Source organism: Ochotona princeps, chromosome 3, assembly GCF_030435755.1.
Source record: "Ochotona princeps isolate mOchPri1 chromosome 3, mOchPri1.hap1, whole genome shotgun sequence".
Classification (NCBI taxonomy): Eukaryota; Metazoa; Chordata; class Mammalia; order Lagomorpha; family Ochotonidae; genus Ochotona; species Ochotona princeps.
The window spans coordinates 111,522,770-111,537,988 of record NC_080834.1 but is presented as its reverse complement, the minus strand read 5'-3'; the positions used below and the strand labels follow the sequence as shown (position 1 = coordinate 111,537,988).

The 15,219-nt window shown below is 39.8% G+C and overlaps 1 protein-coding gene across 2 annotated transcripts in view; it reads left to right on the top strand.

Moving 5' to 3' along the window:
• NAALADL2 (N-acetylated alpha-linked acidic dipeptidase like 2) overlaps positions 1–15,219 on the top strand; it is a 1,067,904-nt gene that overhangs the window by 36,788 nt on the left and 1,015,897 nt on the right. The window contains exon 1 of one of the 2 annotated variants that reach the window (XM_058661082.1): positions 1,025–1,160. The exons of the other annotated variant lie outside the window; for it this stretch is intronic. The gene's annotated coding sequence lies outside the window, so the exon portion shown is untranslated. Of the gene's footprint in view, positions 1–1,024; positions 1,161–15,219 lie in introns of those variants that run through there. 2 annotated transcript variants of the gene reach the window in all.

Below are 15,219 nucleotides of genomic sequence, written 5' to 3'. Positions count from 1 at the left end.
TTGGAGATATACATTGTTATATATCTGTTGTAAATGAACAGATACTGTCTCTGGCTGCCGTGGGGATGTATGGTAGCAGTGCCATAGACCATTGTACTGATGTCTTATCTAGTCTGCTGTGACAAAACATTCTACTCAGCTTGTCGGTGATGACAGCTGAGACTTTTTTGCTTAGATGCCTTGACAGTTGCTTGTATTAAACAGCCAAAGCCATACACTCCATTAAGTTTCTGCAAAATGAACTGTCTGCTTCTTGCTGTTTTGCTGATAGTAGCAGCAGTTGTAAGCTAATCCTCTCCAGTTGTGGATTGCTCGACTGAGTGGTTTCACTCATCGACAGGTAGTAGATCTCAGTTTTAGTAAAGTGACTGTAAGGTTGATAGCAGTGATAGGCAAACAGTATTTATTGAAAAACTGATTTTAAAAAGCAGCTACTTATTCTAATTTAGGCTTCACATATGTCCTTAAAAAGGATATATTTCCTTTTTGTCACTCGTGTTGGTTATTCAGTGGCGTGTTTTTTCATGGTGATGTAATTTTTTGTTGATGTTGTTGTGGCTGCTCTAACTCATACCAGTTGTTGACCTTGTTTCATGGCTTCTCAATGTTTAGTGATATAGGATATGTATAATGATGGAATACTGGGGTCTATCATATGCAGATGTGGGGGTGTAATGGAACATGCATCCCTTCTTCCAGACGAAAGATGGACTCCCAATGAAACTGTTGGACATGTGTTGACAATGGGGTGCTGGACTGTCTGACACTGTGCCAACAGCGTTGAGGTACACTAAAATAAGAGACTGATAGAATTATGATTCCTTATGAAGGACTTCACCATTGTAGCAAAATGGGGAAAATCTGTCGGGGGGGGGTGTGGGAATTTGGAGGGAATCCCAGCCCATACGAAATTGTACCACATAATTCAAAATTCAAAATAAAAATATATTTAAAAAATATGACCTAAAAAGGAAAAAATACTGACTTTCTGTGAATTGACATTTCTTTCGCAGCACATAGTTATTCATCTGATGTTAATATAAAAACATATATGAAACAGGGATGTGTTGCTGTGTATCTGTGTCTACATGCAGGTGTGCTTATTCACCAAAGAAAACTATGTTGCCTTAATATGTGGATACATGTATAAGAGAAAATATGTGAGTGTTCAATTCTTTGGGCAAAACTAGACTATTGGAAATTCTTGGGAATTTATTATTAAAATATATGGGGAAAATAGTATTTTGAACTGCTTCTTTAAATTTATCATGAATTTATTTAGGTCATTTTATGTAAATCCATACTCTTGTTTTGAATGCTTGTATTTATCTGCCCCATTATGAATAAAAATGTGTGATGATTTTCCTCTTCATGTTACAAAGACCACTTTTGTTAACATGTTTTGACTTGAAAGCTTAATGAGTCTTGTTGCTCCAGTTGTGTTAGCTTTTATAGTCTGTCTTCACTGAGATTATCAATGACAGAGTAAAATTTTTAACAGGAAAACAAGGACAGGAGTGCTTACAAGATTGAACATTTATTTCTTAAAGATTTATTTATTTTTATTTTAAATTCAGATATACAGAGAGGAGGAGAGACAGAAAGCTGAGCTGATCTGAAGCCAGGAGCATCTTCTGGGTCTGCCATGCACGTGCAGGGTCCCAAGGCTTTGGGCCATCATCAACTGCTTTCCCAGGCCACAAGCAGGGAGCTGAAAGGGAAGTGGAGCAACTGGAATACAAAGCAGTGACCCTGTTGTATTTCAACAAGGCCCTGAACATTAATTTTTTATAGAAATTTTAAGAATCCAAGTCTAACTCAAAGAAGTTGCATGTAAGAATAATATTATTTATAATGCTCTTGATAGTTTTCTTTATATTTCATAGTAGTCATTTTAGTTTAAAAATAGTCTAATCTTTATGACATAATATAAAACACATTATATTATTAAATATTTTATGGCTAACTGCTCTTTAATGAAATAAGAAATTTCAGATCCAGCACAGTGGTTCAGTGACTAAGTCCTCGCCTTGTATACGCTGGGATTCCGTATGGGCACCAGTTCTAATCCTGGTGGCCCTGCTTCCCATCCAACTCATTGCTTGTGGCCTGGGAAAGCAGTCTAGGACGACCAAAGCCTTGGGACCTTGCACCCTTGTGGGAGACCTAGAAGAAACTCTTGGTTCCTATCTCCTAGCTTCGGATTGGCTCAGCTATGCACTTGGGGAGGGAATCAGTTACAGGAGATCTTTCTCTTCTTCTCTCTGTAAATCTGCCTTTCCAATAAAAATAAATGATTTTTTTTCTTAAAGAAATTGCGTATGGTTTCTGAACACACTTTTTTCAGATGCTAATGATTATTCATTTTAAAATTAAGCTATGGTTTGATTACTTTCTTTAGTTTTTGGCATTGGGGTTAAATTTAAATGTATTTTTGTTTTTATATGAACAATTCTTGCAGTCTTATTATCTTTCTTGTATAGCATAGGCATCTTGAATTAGTTTCCTAAAAATGAAGATACGTTATATTCTTTAGGGCTGTGGCAAGTTTGTACTGTAAAAATCTGCTCTCAAATATGGAGTTAAATAACTATTTTAGATTGCCCTCAATTAGGAATCTGAAAGCAATAATTTTGGAAAAATGTTAGCACTCCAATAATGCATTTACCTCATAGGTGATTTTTTCCTGCTGTATGCCGTTTTTTAGGTATGCTTTTTGTAGGGAAAGGAAAATTATCTTTATTGTTGAGGGAACAAACGAAATAGTTTTTGATGAACCACAAAGAATACTCATAAAAGACTTTGCAACAGGTAAAGGGGGGCATTACTTATGGTGAAATCTATAAGATAAAATTGAAGAGTGAATGAGTAGCCTTACTTTGAGGTAGACTGGGAGCTGGGTTTGATATAGCCTTTTATTAAGTTAAATTATGCTGCCGTACCTTATTAAAAGGGTCTGGAACATCTCAGACTGACTTACTATAGAGTACATTTAAAGTGTTCTGTAGAGTTTTAAACCCCAAAGCACAGCAAAGTTGCACTTAAGACCTTTGTTTCATAGCATAACAGAAATTACATAAAATACAAAGGAAATATTTTCTATTAAAATGTATTTAATGTATTTAGGAATTGGCCATAGGATTTATGAAACAGTACTTGATGTTGCAAAAATATGGAAGGATAAGTTTTGTTAAATCTACAAAAGGGAAATACCAGATACTCTTTGACACTACTTTTTTTATTATTTATCCAAAAAATTTAGACGGTATGAACATGAATTTAACTATAGGATGTTTTATTTTTATTTACTTTTAAAATACTTATTTTTATCTGAAAGACAGATTTTTACAAAGAGAAGGGAAAACAAGAGAGGAAAAGAGAGAGATTGTTCCCTTACCAAATGTCCCCGCTGGCCAGAGCTGGGCAGGTCTGAAGCTGAGTGCCAAGAGTTTCTTCTGGGTCTCCCATATCGCTGCAGGAGCCCAACAGCTTTCAATATCCTCCGTTTCCTTCCAACGCCATAGTCAGAGAACATGGATTGGAAGTGGAATAGCTGGAGCATGAAACATCACCCATGTGGGATGCTAGCACTACAGGGTGGAGTATTAGCCTATTACACTGTGGCACAAGCCCCAGGATGTTTAAATTCAGTTTTAAGTTGAGTGAAGGCTGGTGAATTTGTAATGTATTACAATTTTAGTGTTATTGTTTAGTAATTTAATCTGGAATAACAAGGTAATTTTTTCGAAGGCCCTGAACAATGGATATTTGCTGGTAAATCAATTTCAGTAGATTCTGAGAAAACTTATTTAGCTTCACTCAGAATAAAGCTAGCAGGTGTTATTTCTAATATCAAGAGGTACATACATTTTTTATCACACAATTAAGTAGAGAGCTCTTTCTTGCTCTCTGTCTCTCTTGAGTACATTCTGATTGACTATTAAACATAATAGTTAAATCTAATAGTCAGAATCTAATGCCAAATTCATGTGAGTTTTCTTCTGTATTTCTGGTTTGGACTATAAAAAGCATAGGTACTTTTTATTATCTACTTTATTGTTAGTGTCCTACGAACAAAATCTGTTTAGTAAGAAACAGCTGTACCTGAGATGGAGAGGTTAACTCTTGTGGCACAAGAGTAGTATAACTTCTATATTATTTTCAAAATGTCACAGGGCCCATCACATTAGCATAGTGGCTGAAGTCCTTACCTTGATCGTGCCAGGATCCCATATTGACATCAGTTCTACTCCCAACCTCCCCCCTTCCCAAAGAACTCCCTGATTGTGGCTTGTTAAAGCAGTTGAGGATGGCCCAAAGCCTTGGGACCCTGTACCCATGTGGGGGACCTGAAAGAGACTCTGGGTACTTGGCTTTGCATCAGCTCATCTCCAGCCGTTGTGGACGCTTGGGGAGTAATGAAGTGACAGAAGATCTTTGTGTCTCTCCTACTCTCTGTGTATCTTACCTTCCAATAAAAATAAAATAAATCGAGGCAGAATCAAGATGGCAGAATAGGGTAAGGACATGTTTAAACAGACAAAGAAACATTAGGCAGTGAGAAGCAGAGAGGGCACATTCCAGAAAACAGGAGAGGACTGAACAACAGCAGGAGAGGTACCTAGAGACTGACAGACACAGGAAAACAGTGGACACAACAGCGTGGTGTTGCAATGATTGTTACCCCAGCAGCATTCAGCAAGCAGCGATCTGAATTGCAATGGCAGCTGGAACTCTACCAGCAACAAGGTGGGAAGGGACATTCACTGGGAGCTCAGGAGGTGAACCCAGACAAAGAGACCATGAGCAGAGACAGAGTGACAGGTCCCAGACAGGAATTATGGGAACAGGGTGGATTTCACAGCACAGTCTTCCACCCAGATCCGAATCAGGCACCATTTTGTTTAAGGAGGCAAACATTATGGGACAGTATTGTGCATGCACTGAGCTGGGAGTGAACTCATTTCTGGCTCAGTGTACTGCAATAACGTGGCATCCATTAGGTTCCACCCAAGATAGATTCAGGTAGCTCTCAGGCCAGACTGCCAGCAGATCAAGAACTCTAGTAGTGGCACATCAGGCACCATTTCCTGCAGTGTGGCAAAGAAATTAAGACTCTGATGACAATAGTGAGCTGGCATTGCACTGGTCCCACAGGAACATAATACTATGTATATAGCTAGGTTGTTGGTGGTGCTGATCATAGGTCCGTGTGGCCCTCAGACCTAATGGCCAACAGGTTCTGGCAAGATCAGCACCATCAACAACCTAGCGATATAGGACACCTGGTGTCTCCCTAATCCTAGGACCTGCTCCATCTAGAAGTGGGAGAAAGGTTGTACAGATAACAGTGCTGCCTCAGCACGGTATCACAGGAGGTGGAGATGGTGAGCCAGCAGCTGGGGCTATGGAGACTATGGTGGAAATCTAACGTAAGAACCCAGACCTTGAACTTGCTGCAGGGAGTGGCACAATTGGCTGCAAGCAAGAGTTGTGTACCAACTGCAATAAGTAAAATCAAACTGTAGACCTGTGGGTGATAGAGCTTAAAAAGTAAAAAAAAGTACCTTAACTATTCAATGCATATGAGAGAAAACTCGGGAAAAAATATAATGAAGAAATGATTCAGAGCAACAACAAAACACCTGTTCAACACTTTGACCAAAGTCACAGAAGCTTCACAACACGGACATGTTTTTTATTTTTGAGCAACAAAATAAATGAGTGCATTGTGTTACTACTCTTGTCTTGCTACAGATTTTTGGTGGAAAAATATATTAAAATATACATTTTTAAAAGTATAAGTGGGGGTTTTCTCTAGAGATGAAATTATCTTGAGCAACCTTTTCAGTCCCAGCACTTTCAGTTTTCTTGATTATTTATTGTTGCCTTTCTATCTCTTTGTATTTACAGTTTGATAGTTGATGCCAGGTTTTGTAAAACATGCTCTCTTTCATGCTGAGATCATCTATGCCAACAATCTTCCTGGAGTGTGTGCTTTAGTAACAAGCCATGAAATGAAAACTGATAATGGAAATATTGGCAGCCCCTTATACAACAGGGGTGCTAGCCTGTGCTTCTGTAATTAGGAATGTGATTAGGAATAAGAGATGCTCTTGGTCTTTAATTCGAGCTATGAAATGAAAGGACTTCAATTTTTCTTACTTTTGGTAGACAGTGCATTTCAGTCACATAGCAACTTCCTGAATCTGGCCACAACGAACCTGTTGTCTGAATGTTTTCCAGCCACAGTATTTCCTATTCTGTTTGTAGAACAGCTTGACTTTTAAAAATAATGTTTCCCTAATTGTCTCCTTAATGTTTACATGTTTTATTTTCTTATTTTCATCAAATATTCATGAATTTTAGTATCTCCTCTTCTATATCATTAACGACGAAACTACAAAAAAAAATAGTTACATACAAGATATTTACTGTATAATTTGGTACATTTTATCTAATTCTCTTGTCAGTTATATGACTCGGATGCCATAGTTAATCCATATTCTATAAATGGTTCAGGCATGTTTGCCTATCTAAAAGTGACCAGCTCAAATTCTCTATCACTCATACATTTCAACACCTGGTGTTACAAAGTGCCCCATTTATAGATAATGAGTTTAATCAAGTCAACAGTAATCCCCTCAGTCATCCATACATACTCATCCTCTTTCATTTGGCAAAAATTGACACTCACTCTGTACCTGAGAGTATGCAGGGCTCTTGCAATAGGAACTTGAATGAGCTCAAATTCTGGCACTGAGATAGTTACACACTAGTAAGACATTAGCAGTGGCTAAAATGGTGGATACCACAGTCACCATGTGCCACAGTGAATATCTGACAGTTTTGCAAAACATTTAGAAATCATGGGAAGTGCAGCACCATTTGGTGAGTCACAGTATATGAACTACTTTAATTTCTCTATTTTAGAGAGCTAGAGACAGACAAATACACATACCCAGAGGGGGAAAAAGAAGCAGTTAGGTGGAGAGGAGGGAGGAAAGGAAAAAGGGAGGGAAAGAAAGGGAGAGTGGCAGAGAAACACAAAGAAGCAGAGAAATATGGGAAAGGGTCTGTTGCTTGCTCCTTCACAAAGATGTCAGTACCGGCTGAAGGGCTGGGCCAGAGCCTGCGGCTGCAGGAGCCCAGCTACTTGACCTGTCCTGGCTGATTCACACCTGCTGCGCCGGTGGGAAGTTGGAGTCAGGAGCTAGAGAAGGGTTCTAAGCACAGGTACAAAAAATATGGGAAGCATGCATCTTGACCACAAAGCTAAATGCTTGCCCCTTATCTATATTGCTTTTTCCCTGTAGTTACTAAGTTAGAAGATCTTAAATATTTGAGGATTTGTGTAAGAAACAGTCAATAGAATTATGGTTTTTTTGTTTGTTGTTTTTTTTTTTTTTTTTTTTTTTTTTGCCTAACATGATAGAAAAAGTTACTTAGACATAATGAACAGGAAAGAAAAAGATGAGGTGCTCTAACCTATCAGAGACAGTTTTATCGTTTTGCACAAAATAAAAGGAACATTTAGTAGGAGTTCAAGATTGAGGTGACAAAAATACGAATGTAAAATAGACTATGGAAGGCATAAGTGAATTTATATGTACAAATGCTTGTATGTTTTGCTTACTGGGATATTTAAATTTTAAATGAGTTAGAGATTGATAGTTCATTTGAATTCAGATTACATATTTTTTAAGAACTAGATGATACTTTTAGTATAGTTACAAGATGTGTTTTATTTCTAAGTATTTAAGACATAATTGGTCCTAAATCTTATTAATTTAAAAATGATGATTTTTGAAACTTAATTGTGCTACCTTTAACCTAAGTAAATGCAGGATACTGAATAGGAAAAGCGTGTTATGATGTGAGCTTAAAAATTTATGATTATATCATTTCAGTGGATGAGTAGAAGGCATACATAGAAAAATAACTGTTAAGTCTGAGGAAGAGTTGTATTTGACAGTTCAATGTTGACGTATTTCTAGTTTCCACTAGTTCAGAGTTGTCACAAGTTTCTGCCTGAATTGGAGGGCTGAAACAGATTGAAACTGCTAGCAGTGTTGCCCTAGCTACTTTTTCATGAAAAGATGATTATGTGATGCTAAGGGGTTTTGTTGACAATGCAATTTTTTTTTTATTACACAAGACTGTACTCAATGAAAAAAAGGAATCGATTGAAAATAACATTTGGTTTATTTTCTCAAAGAACAGACAGATTTCCACTGGGAATCGCTCCCATTGTCTCAGAGGTAAGACTTCACTATACTTTTTATTTCACCAAGGGAAGGTGCGATGGCTTAAAAAAAAATGGAATGACTCATAAAAGAGCATGAATGTAGGAGAATATACTACTCATGAGGTAAAGAATTTCACTTTAGTTCTGTGTTTGGCTTGTGAGGATTGTGGAGCATATAAAAATCATTTTCATTAAGGAAAGAAGTCCTAAATGCAACCCTTGTTTGTGTCTTTATTTAGAAATCTGACATCAAACTTCTTGATTCACTTTGTTTAACCTCTGTTTCCATAACTGATAAAGAACACTTCAGGAAGGAATAAATGAAACAACATAAGGGATAATATATAGCACAAAGCTCTTTTTAAAATTTATTTTTTATTTATTACATTGCATTATGTGACACAGTTTCATAGGCTCTGGGATTCCCCCAATCCCTCCCCATGCCCTCCCCCCATGGTGGATTCCTCCACCTTGTTGCTGCATTACATTTCAAATTCAATCAAGATTCTTTCATTGAAAGTGTGTACCAAGCATAGAGTCCAGCATCTTATTGTCCAGGTAATTGCAATGATTTCTTGGGGATACCATCTCTGGTCTGAAGACAGAGCTGACAGAATATCATCCCGATTAATTTAAAGCCACAACATAGCATCAACAACAATTTACAGCATTATGGAATTAATTGACATGGTATAGAGTAACCAACATGTTTAAAAAATGCAAGTTCTTAACCACTTCCTGTGACTACTTCATTGACATTTCAATTTTAGTTTATATACTACCGGCTTCTATACACCTTAAAATGGCTATAGGGTAATATTCAGCTGTCTCATGTCTATTTTCATTTTAGCATTTAGCAGTTTATAGTGTTGAAGCATAATTTTGCTGAACCTGGCAGATGTTAGGATAGCCTAAACTGGCTAATAACTCTAACAAGGCATATATCAACAATTGAGTGCAGAACAGTTTTAGGAGGGGTGTGCAGGGAAATCTTCAATACCTTAGTGGGGAGTAACTAATCTTTGTGTCCTACCTAGTAAGGTATATGTGAGTTCACGCTGACCATTTCCTGTCTGGTTCTAAGCTTTCCTTGTTGTTCTCTGCCTGTCTATTCTAATTTGTGTGTGTGTTTGGGGTGGGGGAGGGGTCCTCAGGAGTGATCCTGATGGTCATTGCAAGAGAGGGTGGGGATGCAAAGTTGGAACTAAGTAAGGACCAGAGAAAGCTCCTCTCCCTCATCCCGAAGGAAGTTTACTGTTCTTTTTCTGCGACTACTCAGTGTTCTTTGCTGTTGTTCTGATGACCTTGGATCCTGCAAGGAAGGATTTGGGCTTCTTCCATCCCATGTGGTAGATCCAAATGGGGGTGGATGACCTCAGAGTTCTTGGCCTCCAAAGACACTCCAATTCCCTGTTGTCTCTTTGGCAGTTGCGATGTAGTCCTTGGTGCCCATACTGACAGTCCTTGGTGAGGAACTGGCAGTCTTCAGGGTCGGGATACAAGCCTCCTCCTGTCCCGCTGCTCCACTCTGGGGTCCCACCCTGCTAGCACAGAGCTCTTATATAGGATAGTTCATTAGTCATACTTGAGTGTTAGGGAAAAATACTAATATGATGTATCAAATACAACTTTATTGATCATGTATTATACGTTGACATTTTAAAAAAGTTGATATTGTTGCAGGAATCATCTAGTAAGGTAACCTAAGTTTTATTAGCAGAGGCCTGTTACATAAGAGTCCTTATGTTAGGACTCTTTTTTTTTTAATTATTATTTTCCATGATATAGTTTTGTAGCTATAGGGATTCTCTCATCCCCACCTCTCTCTTCCTCTCCATATTATTCTTAAAGAATTTTAAAAATATTACTTTAAAAATATTAAATATTTTAAAAATATTACTTGTAACAGTTTAAATAGAGATTTTTACCAAATTTGTACATAGGCACCAAAAATATGGATATAAGAAATGTATGAAATATAGATATTAAGAATCAATTTGTTTTTTTTATTTTCTTGCATATTTTTGTAAAAAAAAAAGTCTATTTAAAATGGGAGAAAATCAGATACAATTGGATCCTGTTAGGAATACAGTGGGCCAGAAGGAGAAAGGTGTGAAAGAGAAAAATGTTCCTTCCATCTTTTTATCTGGAGGAAGAGTAGAGTGCCCCCCTCCCTGGCTGTGTGTCTGGAAAGGGGAGTGATTCCAATATGGTATCTCTATTCCCCACGAGGGTGATGCCATCGTGGGGGGCAAGTCATTTGGTTCACAGGCAGATAGGATTACTGGTAAGATTAAAATTTTGCGAGAAATTTTATTTTTGATGTTGTAAATATTGTTACTCAAGATTTTGTGGAGAAACCGAAACGAACAAATAGGACTGAACTTTCAATTAAATAAAGTATATCCCGTATAGTTATGTGTGTATGAAGCACTTGATAATGGTAATGATTAAATGCTGTATTTAATTAAGTATATATTTTATTGCTATTTTAGAGCATACTCCAGGTTATAACCACACATGACAACATCCTCTCATGATACATTTCCCAGTGGATGTCCTTCTCATGAAGGGATGTGTAACTGTACCTGTTGACAAAGACAGTTTATTTGGAAAAAACTGGGAAACCTCTGATACTATGTTAATATGTTCATGTTGTCGATGATGGATCACTTTTTCATTTATACTTGTATTTTTTCAGGTTTTCTATAAATAAAATGCCCTCAAATATTAAGTTAGAAGATGGACATTTTAAACTTGGTTTTGTCAAATATTTTTACTGTGCATTACTGAATTTCTCTTTGTAAATGTAGAACAACAGATTTTTAAGTATGTAATCAGAACATAATTGGATCATGCACTAAAGTGTAGATTTCTTTAATTTTTTAACCAGTCCTCTTTGATGGAGTGAGAGATTGTGTTCTTAAGAAAATATTTAGTCACGTGATTTGGAATCAGAAGTTAAGGTTATTTTTATTTGAACATACAACACAATACAAAGAATTTTGCAGAAACTGTGCAGAAACCTAGTTGTTCTTTTATTTAAGACTTATTTTTACATATTTGAAAGGCAGAGTAACAGAGAGAGAGGGAAAGATCTAATATTTTTATCCACTGGTTTATTCCGCAACTGGCCACAACATCCAGGTCTGAACAAGGCTGAATCCAGGAGCCAGAAGCTTCTCCAGAACTCTGATGTAGGGTCAGGGGACCGGGCACTTGGGCCATCTTCTACCTTCTCAGGCACACTGACAGGGCGTTCAAGTGAAGCAGGCAGGGCTGGAATCAGTGCCCATTTGGGATGCAGGCGGCTTAGCCTGCTACATCACAATGCCAGCCGAGCAGGATTTTTTTGTTTTGTTTTGTTTTGTTTTGTTTTGTTTTTGTTGGAATGACAGATTCACAGAGAGAAGGAGATATAAAGTGAAAGATCTTCCACCCATGAGTTCACTGCCCGTGTGGCCAAAACAACTAGAGCTGAGCTGATGCAAAGCCAGGAGCAAGGAGCCTCTCCTGGTCTCCCACGTTGGGTGCAGGCTCCCAAGGCTTTGGGCTACCCTCAACTGACTGCTTTCCCAGGCCACAAGCAGGGAGCTGGATGGGAAGTGGAGTAGCTCAGGGCTTTCTGTTGACCACATGTCTCAATGGCTGGACGTGCAGGTTGCTGTCGAGCAGGTGAAACACTAGCTGCCATTCTCAAGCTTTTCTTCTGTTCCCTTTGGTCTTCCTGTCTAGAGTTTGCCCTGTAAATGTCAGCTTGAGTGGACTGCGGCCGAGGAGTAAGAACTCGAAGACTGCAGTTTAAAGAACTTAAAACAGTGTAACTTGAAACCATGTGGACTTTTATATGCTTTTAAACTATGTAGTATTTTTGCTGAAACAAAGCACCTTCATAACAAAAAAAAAAAAAAAAAAAAAGGGCCCGGCGGCGTGGCCTAGCAGCTAAAGTACTCGCCTTGAACAAGCGGGGATCCCATATGGGCACAGGTTCTAATCCCGGCAGCTCCACTTCCCATCCAGCTCCCTGCTTGTGGCCTGGGAAAGCAGTCGAGGACGGCCCAATGCCTTGGGACCCTGCACCCGCGTGGGAGACCTGGAAGAGGTTCCAGGTTCCCGGCTTCGGATCAGCAAGTACTGGCCGTGGCGGCTCAGTTGGGGAGTGAATCATTGGACGGAAGATCTCCCTCTCTGTCTCTCCTCCTTTCTGTATATCTGACTTTGTAATAAAAAGTAAATAAAACTTAAAAAAAAAAAAACAGGTGGGATTCTGGAGCCAAAGCCGGACGCAAACATATTATACTCTTAAACTCATGCTTAATCCTGATAAATGAAAATTCTACTACATGGAAACAATCCTCAGAAGGCAACTTTGTCCAGTGAATTAGTAGAATTAGTAGAGATCAGTGATAGGCTGTATACCATCATTTAACTAACACAGAAATAAATGAGCATGTAGATAATGCAGTAATATTACTGAAGTGCATGTTTCTTTTTTCAAAGTTGGTCACTTTCTGTGGATCAAAGGAAACAATTAAGAATTATTTTCAGGGTCCTGGGGGCCCGGCGGCATGGCCTAGTGGCTAAAGTCCTTGCCCTGAACGCGCCGGAATCCCATATGGGTGCCGGTTCTAATCCCAGCAGCTCCACTTCCCATCCATCTCCCTGCTTGTGGCCTGGGAAAGCAGTTGATGGCCCAAAGCCTTGGTTCCTGCACCCATGTGGGAGACCTGGAAGAGGTTCCAGGTTCCTGGCTTTGGATCGGCACAGCTTTGACTGTGGCAGCCACTTGGGTAGTGAATCATGGGATGGAAGATCTTCCTCTCTGTCTCCTCCCCTATGTATATCTGCCTTTCCAATAAAAAGAAATAAATCTTAAAAAAAAAAAGAATTATTTTCAGGGTTCTGAGTGAGTCTGTAGTTGATTAACTTTAGAAATATGGCCTTTGGTTACTATGTCCTGAAGGTGAGGACTGAGTAAATACTTAAAACGGTTTTGGAAAGAGAAGATATAAATAGTTTGGTCATGTACTGAAGTGGATTCTTTAACTTTTGGGGTTCATTCTATTTAATCTTCTTTGGTACCTTTTTAAAGACATCTGTAGAGGGTTTTTATAATTGGTACACAATATATGAGAATTATCAAGGTAAATTCAATTATAATACCATCTTTTTAAAAAAATTTATTTATTTTTTGACAATTTTTCTTAATTAGGGTAAAAAGGTTCAGGCACAACAGGAAAAGTGGGTAAGACAATTAGTTCCATATTGTTTCCTTCATATATCTGAGGTAAAAGGGGATTTTAGGGGAGAAGCCCCACCCAGTCTCCCACCCACCCCAAGTCCCTGATGTGGGGCATGCTCCGAGGGTCTCACTCAAGTGGTTTTGATAGTTCAGCAGGTATGAATCGCTGCCAGTCTCGCCACTCCAAGCACGATGAGGTCGTTAAAGAATCCACTGATTGACACAGTCCATCATAGAGTCTCCATTTGCCCAGTTTTTCACTGCCAACATATAGCTGAGGTGGTTCATTGACTTGTTCTGTGCTCTGTCTTTTGATGGTTAGGGTTCTGAATCCGGCAGTGATCCCCAGAGAAACTCTGTCTGAGGTGTTCCAAGACCAAATTCTTGTATGTATAGTAAGCACAGGGCCTGGCACAGTCCATCACCTGATCAGCTGGTGGTTGCAATTGCTGGGTTGGTTCTGTTACCAGTCCTGTCTTCCACTGGAACCAATGGATGTCGCAGTCCAGCCTGGTTCTGCCCAGCACATACAAAACCCTCACACAAACCAGTGTGGGCTGCAGCCTAGTCAGAGCGACCCACAATAACCCCTACCAGGAGCGCTCCCTACCCTGGTTTGCCAGTATGTTCAGCAGACGTCCCACATCCCCTTCTGCTCTCATACATGTCAATGGGTATTAAAGTCTAGTTCCATCTAACCAGCTCAACTATCCAGCCCTCATGGATGTTGTTGAGTGCCTCTCTGTCTAGCCACCCCAGCCCCTGTCCTAGTTTTCATGCCCTTTCATTGGGGGTAGTAATGTGAGAGTGAGGAGCCCGCTATTTCCCTCCCAGGCCACCCGGGGTTTATGCACTCCAGGTGGTTCTGTGGTTTAACTTGATAGAATTAGCCCCTGTGCCAGCCTCTGCCAGCTGATGCTGCAGCTAAGCCCACACAACCCTCACCCGCTCTAATTGTTGATTGCACCAGTAGGATCAATCAGCCCAGCCTGGCTTTTCCCTGATCTAGTCCACATGAGGCCCACAGGTGTTACAGCCCTGCCTAGTTTGGTCTGCCCCCATACCAGCTCACACTCTTCAGTGGGAGTAGCTGTCCATCAAGGGATCCCCCCCTTATTCGCCCTGCTGGCTCTGCCTCCTCCCTTCCTGATTTTCATGTGTGCTGTTGGGAGCTGCGGTCACATCCGGTACAGGTAACCTCACCTTGGCATTCCTTATTGTGTAATGCTTTTGTCGCGACTGAACCTAGTGTTTGGATTTGCCAGTGGATGATGTGAACTGATTCAGCCTGGTCTGCCCCCCACCCATGCCAAATGTATGCCAGTGGGACACTTTCCATGGTCTGTTCTGGGCTGTTTCCTTTCATGCTTCTTGCGCTTACCTGCAGGGTCTGTGTCCTGCCAGAGGAGTTGCCCAGGCTTCTCCATTAGAAACCCTCCAAATGCCAGATTTCGCACATACCAATGGGTCCATGAGTGAGCACTACTCAGTTCGCCTCCTGTCCTAGCAGGAACAGTGGGTTTTCCTGACTGGCCTTCAACCCAAACTGTTTGTTGCTGTTGGATGTTTCAGCCTAGCTACGGATCATCCATACCCACATACAGCTCAGACGTGGCTCAGTAGGGGGTTGAGACCTAGCCTAGTTCATCCCACATCTACCCTGGTCCTCCAGAATACCAGAAGGTGTTGCAGTCTGACCCGATTTGGTGCATCAAGTCCCAGTTCACAC